At 39.0% G+C, this 14768-nt stretch overlaps 1 long non-coding RNA gene across 1 annotated transcript; it reads left to right on the top strand.

Annotated features, from left to right (window-relative positions):
* The first annotated feature begins 13484 nt into the window (after window positions 1-13484).
* LOC144648778 (uncharacterized) lies at window positions 13485-14287 on the top strand. The gene is made up of 3 exons (XR_013569767.1): window positions 13485-13835; window positions 14002-14070; window positions 14222-14287. It is a non-coding gene; the product is annotated as an uncharacterized LOC144648778 (long non-coding RNA).
* Window positions 14288-14768: the final 481 nt, after the last annotated feature.

The raw sequence follows: 14768 nt of genomic DNA, 5'->3' as shown, positions 1-14768 counted from the left end.
ATATGCAGCTCTTTTTCCAAACCATATTCACAGAGACTGAATAGAACTTTGACTTCTAAAGTCCGAGCAATAGTCAGTATAAATTAATAACATATTAAGAGTTGGCTTGCATTTTGCACTTTTTTTAGTTTCTGTAAAGCCATCATATCGAAACTCTATGGATACATTCCCAAATGAAGTTATCATATGGAAATTCTATGGAACTTGGTACTTGATAACTTGAACCTGGTATAGAATATATATGATAGATTGAACAATGGGTGCCCCATATCATTTCCATAAAGGTATAGAGCAAGCATGTGTGTCAGTGCTAAGGAATATCTATAGACTATGGAAATTGTGCCATAGCTCTCCCATACAATGAATAGCATCACCTTTTCTTCCCATTTTCATGGCCCAAGCTTGGCCATATCATTCCTATAGTTTTTTTTTTTTGTTTTGGTAAGGGTTGGCAGCTATGACCTTGCAGATATACCGCCTTTAAAAAAAAAAAAAAAATTGAGCCCTAACACAACATTATAGTAATTCACCCATAGCTTAACTGTCTAGCTAGGATACCAGCACAAAAGGATACAAGCATAATATTCAATTTCAATTTTCAAAACGAGAAAGGCAATCAAGGGCCACATGCTAGGTACAAGAAGGTAAATACAGCATCTTTAGGGATTACATACATTGTATTGCTTCAACGACAAAAGAATCCAATTGTAATTAACAATAACAATGTACAGTACCAGGACTAAGGCAATGGTATTGCAAGTGGAGTATGAGTTTGAAATGGCTCAAATGATTCAAGCTACAATAAGTTACAAAAGTGTTGAAACATTGATTATTTTAGCCAACATTGTTGCAAATCCAAATTAGTTTATTCTGAAGTCCAATTATGCGATTTAAAAAACTAGAAATCAACGTTGTGGACAATTGTGAGTTCAATTATGCGCAGGAACAGCACTAAAAAGTGTCTCGAGTAGTCCATTTCTAGTTTCTTTCCTGAATTTGGTAATTGCGCAGCAAATTTGAAAATCGTTGAAAGACAGACCTCACCCCGAACATTAGTTGGCAGGAGGGGGGATGTAACCATGCTGTTTTCAAAGGCAGGTTGTGCCCCATAATAGTTGTTAAATGCACCACATTGTTTGGTAAAAATTATTGAATGAATCTACTCTCCCTCGTCACAATAAATATCCACCGCGATTTTATGTAGTGCTGCGTTAAAGCATTCCGGAAGGACATCTCCATCCATACCACAATTGGTGGTCAATGCCAAAATGAAGAGCTGAAGTACAACGTTTTGGCAAGCCACTGCGAGAAGTCTCTCAGCGGCTTTCTCCCTGTACTTACTTAAGAATTTTTCCTAGGTAGATATGCAAGGTAGGGTACCAACTAAAATATCAATATGAAGTATACACATCCATTTTTAATAAATGCATAATAAAAAAGAAAGTGAACAGCAGTAATATGCAAACTGACACATACATTGCATAATATGTACCATTCTAAATTAAATTAATACAAGCTTCACTTCATCCCAACACTTGGGTTAAAAAAATTAACTTTATAACATGTTTTCTAACTTGGTCTTAGAAGTTATTGATAGGTATTGTGCTATTTTTTACTGGTCAAAGTATTTGACAGCTTATACAATTAGCCAAAATTAGTAACAGTAAACCACCCTTGCCGCGTGCTGCCCAGCGTGCTGCTACATCCTCAAGATGCAGTCACGTTTATGATTTGAATCCAACATCACAGCGATATAGCCAGAGAGAGATGTGCCAGCACTACAAAAGCTGCCTTGGAACTGGGAGTATGATCCCTTTTCTAAAAACAGATCGAAGAGTACCATTTCATCTTGGATGCAGCAGTATCCGATTACCCATCTTTTGCCTTTGCAGGCTTTTAATGATAAGAAGGAATATGTGGAATGCTGTGCATTTCATGCCTGGTACCATCCAGAGTGTACCACAATACCAGCTTGGGTAATCAAATCTGGGGCCAAATGCATCAAATAACATTAATTTATCAGACATTATTAAGTTACAGTAAACCAATGCACACTCGACGCATGCTGCTTCATCCTCAAGATGCGGTCACATTTATGGTTTGAACACAACGTCACAGCAATATAACCAGTGAGCGATGTGCCAGCACTACAAAAGCTGCCTTGGAACTGGGAGTATCGGCCCTTTTCCAAGATGATCCCTTTTCTAAAAACAAATTAGCAGAACGTGAATTAGCAGAGATGACAAGTGAGAAGGATAGGTTCTAGTGTCTCTATGTGTTGACTGATGTTTCCCTACCCATCCATCAGATGAAAAATAGCAAGAAGAGGAGTGAACCAAGTCTAAGCGACAAGATTGTGTCTCCAGAACATGATACCACACACTAAAACAAATTCAAACATGGCGTCTCCTTCATCTGAAGAAACAAGCTGCCAATCCGAACCGAACCTGAAAGACATTTATAATTTCCTAATCTCCAGTCAAAATACAGTTGCAACCTTGCTAACAGAAAATAACAAACTCTTGACAGACAAGGCCAAACTTAAAAATCCTCTGTTGCAAAGAATAGAGAAGTTACAAAGATGAAAGAAGAGATGACACATCAATGCAAATATGTTGCATCTTTGGAAAAACAAATCACCATTTTGACCTAAGTTACAAAGAAAAAGAAAGAACTTGAGGTACTTCAAGTAGGCTTTCACGATCTGGAGCGCAGTACTCAAGAAGACCTCCAAATCAACTCATCTTCATGCAGAACAATCAGCGTAAGCATTGTAATTTGTTACCCGTTATTTAAGAAAGTGAAAGTTTGGGAGAACTCGTTATTTAAGAACGTGAAAGTTTGGGAGAACTCGAAAAAGCTGTGGAAACACTCGTCTATCGACTCGTGTTCCCACAGCATTTCTCGTTCTCCCAAACTTCCACTCGTGTTTCTATAACTCGATAGAAACACGGAAAACATGTTTTCTATTTCTTTTAGAAAACAGCACAAAGAAAATAACGCACATCAAAGTAATATTTAGCGCTTTATTTAACACCAAAATGTAGATTCTCTTCACCTCGCGGTTTTACGTCATGAACAGTAATCAACCAATCATAGTACGGGAGTCGATGAACAGAAATAAATCAACTGTTCAACATTTGCTTCAAGGCTAAAATTCACCGTTGTTTGGCCAAACAAACAAAGAAAACAGGCCCCAAAGTTAACGTAATTATGAGAAATAACTAAGTCGATGGTTTAACTGAAGTCCAGCACTGGAAGGAGTCAAGAATTGTGGTTTTGTTGTTTTATTTCGCTTCATCGAGCTAACCGAATGGTTTGACGACCGACGATCGAGCGACTCGAACCTTGAAGGTGAAAGTAAATTATTTTTCTGTTAAAAGAAGTTTGACTCGGCATTCTGGACGAATATCTTGTCCAGTTGAGGAGCTGTGAATAGTTCTGAAGTGCTGCAAAGCCTAGAATGGAGTGAAGTTGCGCCAATTCATATACTTCTTTGAAAGGTCAGCCGCTTCGATAATTTCTTTCACAGACTATTTTTGAATGTGTAGCGAGCCCTGTAAACATCTTACTCGCTTGTTTTAAAATGTGCAAATATTTGTTTAGTCTTAACCTGTTTTTTGTCAGCTGTGACATTAAAATTTGGCACAATTATTAGTTGTTATTTTTGCATTGCTTATTTTGGCGCCGTGAATATTGATTGCCGTGTCTACGACAACTGTCTGTGTCTCCATCGAGTTATAGAAACACAATTTTTAACCAATCAGCGCACGTATTTACTTTGTGCTATTTTCTAAATTAATTATGGAATAAAGACAACAATGGTATGTATATGAGCTGTCAATGGGCAGCTACAAATATTTTCGATTTGGGACAAATACAACTGCCAAGGGAGGGAAGGAATGGGTAAATTTTACAACACACAGGACGAGGGAATGGAACAATACTGAGTCCTATGACTCAGCATGAAAAGAAAACTCATCTTCCTTCTGTTAGAATCTTTTGGATCAGAGGTGAGACCAAATTGCAAACCTCAAACCTGAGCATGTGGGATACAAGACAGCACGAGATTGCCTTAAGAAGGAGTACGGTCAAACTTAAGTTGTCTTCAATGCACACATGGACGAAATAATCAATCTAGTGCCTGTCAAAGGATTGCATTATTTCAGGATTCAGGAGTTCTACGAGGAACTGAGCAAAAGCTATGATGCTCTTCAAACATTGAAAAAGGTGAGAAATAAGAAGGGTTCGTGATGAATATAATTGACAAATTGCCACATGTTAAGCCTGACCTGGTGAAATGGATGAGAAATGGTGAAATGGGCCTAAGGGCTACCGTTCGGTTCAACCTTTTTAATAAAGGTTACATTCTCTTCTTTATGGAACAGGCTAAACTTTAACCGCTGATATCTCCAAGGGGATTAAACCGTTTGACTTGAAATTTGAGAATGTAGTTAACACCCATACAGAGCAACGGTTGGTGTACTTTTGATTAAACAGGTTACATTGTCTTTGAGATAGATGCGGTTGAAGTTGAGATTTTTTATGTGTTACAATATTGCTGTTATCATGGGCTTTCGTGCACACGTTTTACAATTGATGTAATATTCGTTACTTTTGGCTACATCTGGTCTCTACATATTTTCTAACAGTCACAGTCATGAGTGCGCCAAAGAAGGGAACGTGCCATCCTTATACGGCTGCCGAAACTCAGGCTGTCCTGGACTTCGCCGTGGAGCACGGATATGAACCGCTGTGGGGCAATGAAATATGGAAGCTCACAGAGAGGCAGCGTATCACACCTCACTCATGGCAGTCCATGCGCGACCACTACATCAGGCTAATCCTTAAGCAGGCTGCCAAACGTCCACGAACCACTTCATCCCCACTGCCACATCCACATCCAGACGCACAACACCATCCGCCTCTGTATCCACAACGCATTTATCGCTGTCCGCAACGCTTGGCATTTCCGTCGTCTTCAGACCAAGCACATTCACACGCACCACACCATCCGCCTCTGTATCCACCTCCGCCACATCCACATCCACACGCACACGGACCACAGAAGAGCTGAAGTACAACGTTTTGGCAGGTTGTGCCCCATAATAGTTGTTAAATGCACCACATTGTTTGGTAAAAATTATTGAATGAATTTACTCTCCCTCATCACAATAAATATCCACCGCGATTTTATGTAGTGCTGCGTTAAAGCATTCCGGAAGGACATCTCCATCCATACCACAATTGGTGGTCAATGCCAAAATGAAGAGCTGAAGTACAACGTTTTGGCAAGCCACTGCGACAAGTCTCTCAGCGGCTTTCTCCCTGTACTTACTTAAGAATTTCTCCTAGGTAGGTATGCAAGGTAGGCAACCAACTAAAATATCAATATGAAGTATACACATCCATTTTTAATAAATGCATAATAAAAAAGAAAGTGAACAGCAGTGATATGCAAACTGACACATACATTGCATAATATGTACCATTCTAAATTAAATTAATACAAGCTTCACTTCATCCCAACACTTGGGTTAAAAAAATTAACTTTATAACATGTTTTCTAACTTGGTCTTAGAAGTTATTGATAGGTATTGTGCTATTTTTTACTGTCAAAGTATTTGACAGCTTATACAATTAGCCAAAATTAGTAACAGTAAACCACCCTTGCCGCGTGCTGCCCAGCGTGCTGCTACATCCTCAAGATGCAGTCACGTTTATGATTTGAATCCAACATCACAGCGATATAGCCAGAGAGAGATGTGCCAGCACTACAAAAGCTGCCTTGGAACTGGGTGTATGATCCCTTTTCTAAAAACAGATCGAAGAGTACCATTTCATCTTGGATGCAGCAGTATCCGATTACCCATCTTTTGCCTTTGCAGGCTTTTAATGATAAGAAGGAATATGTGGAATGCTGTGCATTTCATGCCTGGTACCATCCAGAGTGTACCACAATACCAGCTTGGGTAATCAAATCTGGGGCCAAAGGCATCAAATAACATTAATTTATCAGACATTATTAAGTTACAGTAAACCAATGCACACTCGACGCATGCTGCTACATCCTCAAGATGCGGTCACATTTATGGTTTGAACACAACGTCACAGCAATATAACCAGTGAGCGATGTGCCAGCACTACAAAAGCTGCCTTGGAACTGGGAGTATCGGCCCTTTTCCAAGATGATCCCTTTTCTAAAAACAAATTAGCAGAACGTGAATTAGCAGAGATGACAAGTGAGAAGGATAGGTTCTAGTGTCTCTATGTGTTGACTGATGTTTCCCTACCCATCCATCAGATGAAAAATAGCAAGAAGAGGAGTGAACCAAGTCCAAGCGACAAGATTGTGTCTCCAGAACATGATACCACACACTAAAACAAATTCAAACATGGCGTCTCCTTCATCTGAAGAAACAAGCTGCCAATCCGAACCGAACCTGAAAGACATTTATAATTTCCTAATCTCCAGTCAAAATACAGTTGCAACCTTGCTAACAGAAAATAACAAACTCTTGACAGACAAGGCCAAACTTAAAAATCCTCTGTTGCAAAGAATAGAGAAGTTACAAAGATGAAAGAAGAGATGACACATCAATGCAAATATGTTGCATCTTTGGAAAAACAAATCACCATTTTGACCTAAGTTACAAAGAAAAAGAAAGAACTTGAGGTACTTCAAGTAGGCTTTCACGATCTGGAGCGCAGTACTCAAGAAGACCTCCAAATCAACTCATCTTCATGCAGAACAATCAGCGTAAGCATTGTAATTTGTTACCCGTTATTTAAGAAATAGAAAACATGTTCCGTGTTTCTATCGAGTTATAGAAACACGAGTGGAAGTTTGGGAGAACGAGAAATGCTGTGGGAACACGAGTCGATGGACGAGTGTTTCCACAGCTTTTTCGAGTTCTCCCAAACTTTCACGAGTGTTTCTATAACTCAATAGAAACACGGAAAACATGTTTTCTATTTCTTTTAGAAAACAGCACAAAGAAAATAACGCACATCAAAGTAATATTTAGCGCTTTATTTAACACCAAAACGTAGATTCTCTTCACCTCGCGGTTTTACGTCATGAACAGTAATCAACCAATCATAGTACGGGAGTCGATGAACAGAAATAAATCAACTGTTCAACATTTGCTTCAAGGCTAAAATTCACCGTTGTTTGGCCAAACAAACAAAGAAAACAGGCCCCAAAGTTAACGTAATTATGAGAAATAACTAAGTCGATGGTTTAACTGAAGTCCAGCACTGGAAGGAGTCAAGAATTGTGGTTTTATTGTTTTATTTCGCTTCATCGAACTAACCGAATGGTTTGATGACCGACGATCGAGCGACTCGAACCTTGAAGGTGAAAGTAAATTATTTTTCTGTTAAAAGAAGTTTGACTCGGCATTCTGGACGAATATCTTGTCCAGTTGAGGAGCTGTGAATAGTTCTGAAGTGCTGCAAAGCCTAGAATGGAGTGAAGTTGCGCCAATTCATATACTTCTTTGAAAGGTCAGCCGCTTCGATAATTTCTTTCACAGACTATTTTTGAATGTGTAGCGAGCCCTGTAAACATCTTACTCGCTTGTTTTAAAATGTGCAAATATTTGTTTAGTCTTAACCTGGTTTTTGTCAGCTGTGACATTAAAATTTGGCACAATTATTAGTTGTTATTTTTGCATTGCTTATTTTGGCGCCGTGAATATTGATTGCCGTGTCTACGACAACTGTCTGTGTCTCCATCGAGTTATAGAAACACAATTTTTAACCAATCAGCGCACGTATTTACTTTGTGCTATTTTCTAAATTAATTATGGAATAAAGACAACAATGGTATGTATATGAGCTGTCAATGGGCAGCTACAAATATTTTCGATTTGGGACAAATACAACTGCCAAGGGAGGGAAGGAATGGGTAAATTTTACAACACACAGGACGAGGGAATGGAACAATACTGAGTCCTATGACTCAGCATGAAAAGAAAACTCATCTTCCTTCTGTTAGAATCTTTTGGATCAGAGGTGAGACCAAATTGCAAACCTCAAACCTGAGCATGTGGGATACAAGACAGCACGAGATTGCCTTAAGAAGGAGTACGGTCAAACTTAAGTTGTCTTCAATGCACACATGGACGAAATAATCAATCTAGTGCCTGTCAAAGGATTGCATTATTTCAGGATTCAGGAGTTCTACGAGGAACTGAGCAAAAGCTATGATGCTCTTCAAACATTGAAAAAGGTGAGAAATAAGAAGGGTTCGTGATGAATATAATTGACAAATTGCCACATGTTAAGCCTGACCTGGTGAAATGGATGAGAAATGGTGAAATGGGCCTAAGGGCTACCGTTCGGTTCAACCTTTTTAATAAAGGTTACATTCTCTTCTTTATGGAACAGGCTAAACTTTAACCGCTGATATCTCCAAGGGGATTAAACCGTTTGACTTGAAATTTGAGAATGTAGTTAACACCCATACAGAGCAACGGTTGGTGTACTTTTGATTAAACAGGTTACATTGTCTTTGAGATAGATGCGGTTGAAGTTGAGATTTTTTATGTGTTACAATATTGCTGTTATCATGGGCTTTCGTGCACACGTTTTACAATTGATGTAATATTCGTTACTTTTGGCTACATCTGGTCTCTACATATTTTCTAACAGTCACAGTCATGAGTGCGCCAAAGAAGGGAACGTGCCATCCTTATACGGCTGCCGAAACTCAGGCTGTCCTGGACTTCGCCGTGGAGCACGGATATGAACCGCTGTGGGGCAATGAAATATGGAAGCTCACAGAGAGGCAGCGTATCACACCTCACTCATGGCAGTCCATGCGCGACCACTACATCAGGCTAATCCTTAAGCAGGCTGCCAAACGTCCACGAACCACTTCATCCCCACCGCCACAACCACATCAACACGCACAACACCATCCGCCTCTGTATCCACAACGCATTTATCGCTGTCCGCAACGCTTGGCATTTCCGTCGTCTTCAGACCAAGCACATCCACACGCACCACACCATCCGCCTCTGTATCCACCTCCGCTACATCCTCTTCCACACGCACCACACCATCCGCCTCTGTATCCAGCTCCGCCTCTTCATCCACCTCCGCCACACCGCCAGCAACCATGGGTCGTCAAGCCTAGCACCTCCCACATACGTGACCACCCATAGCATACGCGCCATATGCACCTTACGTACATACCATACGCACACACACTTCTGTGTAAACAAATTTTGTAAATAGACGTTGATATCGTCCTTAAAAAATATATATATATAAAAATATAAAAAGCCAAAACAAAAGAAAAAATGTTAAGATTTTCCTGTTTAATTTCAACTAAGTTGAACTTTTGTAAAATATGGTGTATATCGAATTGTAAATAGCAAAATATAAATTATCATCTTTATTTATTGTGAATTGTATTGTACATAAAATTGTACATATTTTAACCATGTAAATAGCAATGTAAATATGTAAATAGAACTCTACTTGGGCTTGGTGCTCGATAAGTCTCGTCAAGGGATAAAACACGAGTTGGGGTAACCAGTCCCCGAGGAGTGTCCCTACGAGCGGGCACCCCTGCAGTCTAAGTACTTGTGCTTGTTTTTTTTTCCTTTCACAGTAGTCCTACCTTGTCGCAGTTGAGAGGCTTGTGTGCCTTTTATGAACCTGAGAGGTCTACGAGGAACTGAGCAAAAAATATGAAGCTCTTCAAACATTGAAAAAGGTAAGAAATAAGAAGGGTTCGTGATGAATATAATTGACAAATTGCCACATGTCAAACCTGACCTGGTGAAATGGATGAGAATTGGGAGGAATGGTCCATGGAAGATTTGAGTGATGTCCTACAAAGGTAGCTAAGGAGAAATCACATTGAAAATAGCCACCATATTGCCTTGCCTTTTTTCTTACCTTTCTGAATTTAGCAAACATTCAGAGATATCTTCTTTCAAAATGCTAAAACATATTTAGTGTCAGAAATAAAGGGTACCCTTTTGTAAATTCAAGACACATTTCAAATGATGTCATCTGACATATTAATCATGATTTATAAATTAACTATGTATGTCTTTAATTAAATTTGAGATGAAATATTTTTTGAACTATTTTATTTCTAGAAATGTAACCTCTTTGTTACAATTGTCCAAGACGTATTTATCAACACACTATGATGACATCCCATTGCCTGCCGCAACACCCGAAGGGGTAACAACCCTGAATGATCTTGAGGGAAATATGTATGTTACAAGTTCTCTTTAACAGTAATAAATCAGTGACAGCACCCACATTATATTCTGCTATGACAGGCATCGTTGGGACCACAACAGTGAGGAGCCTTGTTCTGCAATTTTCCTTCACTGGGATTTCAACTCCTCTTTGTAACTAAGTGTCTGTAATAACAGGTGTTTACTGGGCACAAGTTCATGGCTACTGTTTTGAACTGTTTTATTTCTGGACATGTAATCTTTGTTACAATTGTTCAAGATGTATTTATCAACACACGATGACGACAGACATCTTGAGACCACAACAGTGAGAGCTATTTCCTCAATTTTCCTTTACCAAACTCCTCTATGTAACTAACAATGTCTGTAATAAGAAATGTCTACTGGGCGCAAGTTCATGGCTAGATGAAAGCTTAAATTATGTGATTATAACATAATCATTTATCAGTTATCTTATTAGCAGTCTTTACCTGGAAGACAAGCAAGCTTGGGAATAGTCCACCACCCAGCAAGGCCAAACCTCAGCCAAAGAAAAAATAAAGATGAGTGCTACATAAAAGAGGTGACAAAGAAAAAGTACTTCCTTCACTACGGAGTGGGATGTTTACATTGCTAAGATACTAAACTAGGCTCGCCACAGTATCTTTGGAGGAGTGAACATGTGTTGTAGAGAGTCGGCCATGTTGTTTGGATTCTGTAGTGTCGCGGAATCATTGTCGTTGTTGTTCGAGAATTATTAAGAGAATTTACTACCTGTTACTGTTGTGCACAAGGCTTTATGGTTGTCATTTCACATCACTTTACACCAATAAAGGTTGTTTACAACAGCAAAAAATATCTGTTATTTTAAGAGAACCAGTCACTATTTTCGGTGAAACATACTTAACAAATGACAAACCCATTGAAGAAGATACAGTGGTGATGAAAAGCACCAAAAGATGATCAAAGAGTGGTTTTTGGTTGTGGAATATGTTGATATATAATGTTGAAATATTTAAGAGGCTTCCTTGTCAATGTAACTGCAGCAATAGCAGCAGTTGTAGAGCATACGATGAAAGGGAAGTTATAAAATTGAGTGGCCTGGTTGAGTGGAATGGAAGTAACAAGTGTCTTAAAAGAATACATGAAAAACGCATGACATTAAAAGCAAAGAACGATGACCCACCAGCTGTTCTGCTACAGCAACAATTATTATTATTATGAAAACAATGAAGATAATGTTCTCCTTTTAGAATATTAAAAGGAGGCCATGTTCTTGCCTTGTTCAACAAAGGAATTTTTCACATAAGACTGCTACTGAGAAATGCTTGGCAAAGATTTTATATGTATCACAATGTTCCTTTGCACACTTTCTGATTTCCGAATGTCAAAAGGTGAATTCACTGGCGATGCAAAAAAGTCTGAAAGTAATTTTTGGGATGAAGTAAATGACCTTCCTGATACAGTTAACCCAGTTGAAAGCAATGCTAACAATCCACCAGGAAGCAGTAAGAATGAGGATACAGTAGATGTCAATGTACCTGGTAAATATACAGGGCCAGTACCAAGGCTATGGCATCACAGGTAAACTATGACCTTGAAATGGCCCAGGCAAGCGTGTGTGATAAAACTAACAACCTTTCCGTTAAAACCGTAGAAGAGCAAGCAGACAAGAGGGATATCTCGGGGAAGTTAGAAACAGATAATAAACTATTCCCCATCCCTACTCGCTCAAACCGAACTGGACAACTGGGGTTTTTTTGTCATTATCATTTTTGCTATTTTTTTGTAATTATCAGTTAATACTTGGGTGGGAGGGATTTTGTACGCATATATAATTGTAAAAGAAGGATACAACCAAACACGAAAGATTGAAGGCTTACATGTACAAGGCTAACCAAGGCTTGGAAATATGCTTGCTTATAACTGTACGCTTATTCATTCACTTTCACTTTTATTCACACATAATCCAAGCAGGTCGTAACACTAACAAACAATTAAGTAAATACCATACAAAAGATCACCTTTAACAACAAGCATCGGATGGGATCTTAACAAACTGTTGTTGAACATCAGAGATGAAAAGAATGGCGGAACATCCCAAATTGGACCAGAACTGTACAAAAACCTACATTGCAACAATTCCCCATCCACATCTTTAAAATTCACAAACCTGATAGACCACTCGCAAAGAAGAGTCATCAACAAATGCATTGGAATATCTTACAGTGCAACGCTTTTCTTCGTATGTAGAAAGCAAGTGTAAAAAATATTCACGTATTGGGTTACTTACCAGGGTTTCCCTCAATTGCCAAGCCACACTTTAAAATATTAAAGAAGCATGCAGACAACACTTCCAACTTACAAACACTACATTTTCATGAAAGACCTACAGGCCTCTCAGAGTTTGAACCGTGATATCAAAAATAGAATGCCAGAGATTGTTAGAGCCATGGTCTCACAGGACATGAAAATTTGGGCATGGTGCCGGGTTGAAGGGCAAGGGAGGGAAGGGATGGGGAAATTTAACAAATCACAGGAGGAGCAAACCAAACGATACTGAATCCAGTGACAAAGTCTTAAAACAAATCTTGTCGAAAAATCAATTTGTTTGCATCGATGGTAAACCCATCTTCTTTCAGCTAGAATCTTTTGGATCAGAAATGAGACCAGATTGCAAACCTCAAACCTGAGCATGTGGGATACAAGACAGCATGGGACTGCCTTAACTCATTCCTGTCACGCACGGCGATTTACCGGTCCTTTTGGACCGGTTACGCGAAAAATTCCTAAAAAAATTGCGTTACATCCGGTTGATGTCATACTTTGCACAAAGGAAGTATATAAAATTTGCCAATCACTGGCCGAGTTTCATAGCGATCCGTTGAATAAACTATGGGTACCGTATTTTTTATTTGCATAATCGATTTTGAGCGTAAGGGCGTCGTCTTCGAAGCGAGCACGTGTTGAGACAGCCGACCAAGAAGAAGACACAGCCTTCGATTACGATGAAGATAGCGATCATGAAGGAATGTCAAGTGGTGAGGAAAGTGAATTGGACCATCTTCTCGCCAATGAAAGCAAAAATGAGAGGTAAGCGAGGACAAAGCGTTTACATACAGCGCCACGCAGTTCAAAAACAAAAGAACATGTGTTCATGAATATGTAGGAAAATATGCTTTGTATGCGCTTGTTACGCTTGAATTCTTGCTCATTACATACAAAGATCTTTGTAAGTTAACATTTAGGCGAAAATAGATCCATAATTCTGGTTAGAAATGTTGCTTTTGGTCATCAGAGTAAAAGAAACCCGTAAAGCGTGGATGTGACTGTTGGCACAAAGCTGAGAAATGCATTCCGTTGCTAAGGAACTGTGGCTGTTCGAACGTTCGTTCGTTTGCCTTGAATTTGTCGCGGTTTTGTATCATTTTCTGTCGCGAGTCATTTTCTGTCGCGATCTTTGTACTTGATGTCTAGAATCATTTAGCAAAACAATTTGCTAATTCACAATCTCGTTTTGTGCTTTTTTTTAGTGAGAAGAATTTAGACTGGTTCTGGAACTCAGCGATGGTGAAGAGGGAGATTCTGGGGCTTTAGATGATGAAGCTGGGGCAACTGGTCGTCCAGGTTAGTTTGCTGTGATTATACTATTTTATAAAATCAAGGATCTTTTCTGTATAAAATCATACATACAACTGTATGTTATTCAAATGACAAATCATAATTTTGCTGTTAACTCATCTTTATTGAAATTAAATCTTGTGTTATCTAAATATGCATTTGTTCTGTACAGTTCCCCCACCTGCTGCAGCTCCTGTCCCTGGCCCCAGCTGCAGTCAAGCTGTTTCTGCTGCTGCTCGACGTGAGTATAATAATACTTTCCATTTTTTTGGTTAATTTTCTTCGGTTTTCGCATAATTACAATTCTTGATAATTGAAATGTCAAATATCATTATCCTCATCATCTCTATCATTATTATATTGTATTGAATTGTTATTTTTGAATTATATAGGTCCTATTCGTGCTGCAACATTCTATGTTGCTGCTGCAGCTAGACGTGGTCCTCGTGTTCAACCAGGTTAGTATCACATTGGGTTTTTCACTAACTGAGCCTTTTTTGTTTATGTATGTCAACATGTGTGTGCCCTTTTGTTCGATCTTAGTCTGTTATTACTTTAAGGTCTATGTGACCAACACCAGCATTCTTTAGTCGGGGTAGTACAACACGTGAGATTTGAGGTGGATTTCCACTGATGCGTAGTTTTTTCATGAGTTTATGTGCATGAAAAAATTAAGAGATAATGTATGAACGACTTGCTTACAGGTGTACACAAATTTTTTTATACATTGTCTCTAAAATTTTCACGCATGCATGGTGGCCATTAGTGCCATAGATTTTTTTGAGTACTTCGACCTGTGATGCTAATGCAGAAACGATTTGAGAGTAGTGGACAAGGTGAATAAATTGGTAACAGGTGTCAGAAATGTCTTTGAAGCGGACTTATGTCAAGAAAGAACTGTTTGTTGATATGCGATCACCTGATCCTTCCAACAGAAGC

The sequence above is a fragment of the Oculina patagonica genome, chromosome 4 (genome assembly GCF_052425735.1).
Source record: "Oculina patagonica isolate OP01 chromosome 4, crgOcupat, whole genome shotgun sequence".
NCBI classification, from domain to species: Eukaryota; Metazoa; Cnidaria; class Anthozoa; order Scleractinia; family Oculinidae; genus Oculina; species Oculina patagonica.
This window is presented reverse-complemented; position numbering and strand designations above follow the sequence as displayed.